Source organism: Budorcas taxicolor, chromosome 16 (genome assembly GCF_023091745.1).
Source record: "Budorcas taxicolor isolate Tak-1 chromosome 16, Takin1.1, whole genome shotgun sequence".
Lineage (NCBI taxonomy): Eukaryota > Metazoa > Chordata > Mammalia > Artiodactyla > Bovidae > Budorcas > Budorcas taxicolor.
The window spans coordinates 21,168,635-21,171,594 of NC_068925.1; the positions used below are offsets into that span (position 1 = coordinate 21,168,635).

Below are 2,960 nucleotides of genomic sequence, written 5' to 3' on the forward strand. Positions count from 1 at the left end.
ACACTGTGCTAGACCCAAGGATCTCTCGCCCTCTTGAGCTGAAAGCTGGGTTTCCCCCAACCTTCCCTCTTCAAGGAGCTCACTGTTAGTAGCCGTTCAGGCTGCCCAGCCCACTGGTTCAGAGGTTGCTAAGTTTCCAAGTCAGCTCTGTTCCTTGCTAAGGGTTTGTCTTTGGGAAAGTTATGTAACCTCTCACTAGTTTCCTTATCTCTGAAGGACATATCCAACAAAGGCTGTCTATTAGTTCCTAATTGTATTATGGTGATTCCTATTTCCATCTTCCCAGTAGGACAGTTGTGCATGCGTGCTCAGTCCTGTCCAACTCGTTGTGACCCTATGGACTGTAGCCCACCAGGCTCCTCCGCCCATGGGACTTCCCAGGCAAGAATACTGGAGAGGGGTGCCATTTCCTTCTCCAGGGGATCTTCCCCACCCAGGGCTGGAACAGGGTCTCCTGTGTCTCCTGCACCTGCAGGCAGAGTCTTTACCACAGCGCCACCTAGGAAGTGTATTAAACTCATTCTGTAAAATTATAAAGAAGTAAGCTTCCCTGGTGGCTCAGAGGTTAAAGCGCCTGCCTCCAATGCGGGAGACCCGGGTTCGATCCCTGGGTTGGGAAGACCCCCTGGAGAAGGAAATGGCAACCCACTCCAGTATTCTTGCCTGGAGAATCCCATGGACTGAGGAGCCTGGTGGGCTGCAGTCCACGGGGTCACAAAGAGTCAGACATGACTGAGTGACTCTACTTACTTACTTAAACAAATAGAAGGTGGTGTGAGTGAGTGAACGTCGCTCAGTCGTGTCTGACTCTTTGCGACCTCCTGGAGTATACAGTCCATGGAATTCTCCAGGCCAGAATGCTGGAGTGGGTAGCCTTTCTATCTAATAGGGCTTCCTAGGTGGCGCTAGCGGTAAAGAACCTGCCTGCCAATGCAAGAGACACTGGAGCCTGGGGTTCGATCCCTGGGTCGGGAAGACCCCCTGGAGAAGGAAATGGCAACCCACTCCAGTATTCTTGCCTGGAGAATCCCATGGACAGAGGAGCCTGGCGGGCTACAGTCCAAAGGGTTGCAAAGAGTCAGACACGAGTGAAGTGACTTAGCACAGCATGCGCGTTACTATCTAATACAGGATTTGGGGCTTCCCTGGTAGCTCAGTGGTAAAGAATCCACCTGCCAATGCAGGAGACACGGGTTCCATCCCTGACTGGCGAAGATCCCGCGTGCCTCATAGCAGCTAAGCCTGTGCACCACAACTATTCAGCCCGTGCTTGAAAGGCCCGGTGTTACAACAAGGAAGCCACCAAATTGAGAAGCAACTACAGAGTAGCCCCCGCTCGCCGCCACCAAAGAAAAGTCTGCAGAGCAAAGAAGACGCAGCACAGCCGAAGGGGGGTGGGGGGAGAAATACACAGAGTTTGATACAGGTTTTAACGAGGACTTTGTATTAGAGAAAAATGGAAAACATGTGTCCAGCACCTACTGTGTGTCAAACACTGCTGCATTCTTTCCATATATATTTTGGTTAACCTCAAAAACGTTCAGTGAGATCAAATTAACAACTGTGTGATTATTTAATAACGCTGAGTTGGCCAAAAAGTTTGTTCAGGTTTTTCCATAACATCTACATGCATGTACTATTTCATATATATATGTAGAGTTTTATGATGATTCCATTTTGCAGCGAAATGAAAAGAAGGAGATGAAGCTCAGGTATTCACTTAGCCAAGAAAACCCACTCAGAGAGTGACAGAACCGGAGTAATACCCCAGGACCTCTGCTGCCAGAGACTGGAACTCTTCCTGCTACAAAACATACTTCTCCTGAGTGGGAAAGGAAAAGAAGGTAGGCCCAGATTAGGCTGAATAAAAGAAAATAATACCAACCAGATACAACATTGATCCTGACAGGCAAAATGTACTAACTGGCAAAAAGACTAATGTCATGTACACAGTGTTTTCTGTGTCAAAAGTGAAAGTGACAGTCGTACAGTTGGGTCGGACTCTTTGTGACCCCACGGACTGTAGCTCTCCAGGCTCCTCTGTCCATGGGATTTCCAAGAATACTGGACTGGGTTGCCATTTCTTCCTCCAGCGAATTTTCCCAACCCAGAGATCAAACCTAGGTCCCCCGCATTGCAGGTAGATTCTTTACTATCTAAGCCGCAAGGGAAGCTCATTCTGTCCCAAAGAGTTCGGTATTTGTGCAAATGCAAAACCAAAAACAAAGCCAACTTGTAAAATAATTCCTTGCTTAAAGCTCTTAACTTTTATTGTGTTCTCTTTTGTCTGATAGTAGAGCAAGAATTGGATCAAATTTGATAGATTTATTAATTGTAAAAGTATCACTTGGAACTTTACACCAGTTATTTACCTTCTGTAGCTTACAACCGGTCTGTGTGAAGAGGTGTGCAGCACACTTTTGATGAAATAAAAACACTCGGTGTTTACCCACTACTTTGGAGATCTTTGAGAGCCATCAAATGCTAATCAGCAGACAAACACTGGCCGAATTCCAAAAACTGTATACTTACCAAAAAAACAAAATAGGCACACACACACACAAACACCATTCTGCCTTGTTTCAAGTCATACCTGTGTATCTAAAATTCTGAATATTTTCCTTCAACAGCCTAATTTAACTTAAAATTCATTCTTCACCCTAGTCAGAAGGCTTTAGATTATTAGTAATAATTATCAGTTTGACTTTGCAAAGGAACCCTAATCTAAGAACCCATAAAACAAGTTTCATGGAATTGATATATTTTATAGTCCTGCGACTTCATTTCATTCATTTCTACCACAAACATATCACTTTAAAGCTTCCCAAATCCTAGTTCACACATAATCTCATTTAGTCCTGTTACCTATCTGTGAGATCCACAATGTTAGTTTTCTAGATTCAGCAATAAACATTCTGAGAGGTTATTTACATTGTCTTGGAACATAGCAACCCGTAAGT

At 45.0% G+C, this 2,960-nt stretch overlaps 1 non-coding gene across 1 annotated transcript; it reads left to right on the forward strand.

Annotated features, from left to right (window-relative positions):
- Positions 1-547: 547 nt before the first annotated feature.
- TRNAW-CCA (transfer RNA tryptophan (anticodon CCA)) lies at positions 548-619 on the forward strand. Its single transcript has one exon. It is a non-coding gene; the product is annotated as a tRNA-Trp (tRNA).
- Positions 620-2,960: the final 2,341 nt, after the last annotated feature.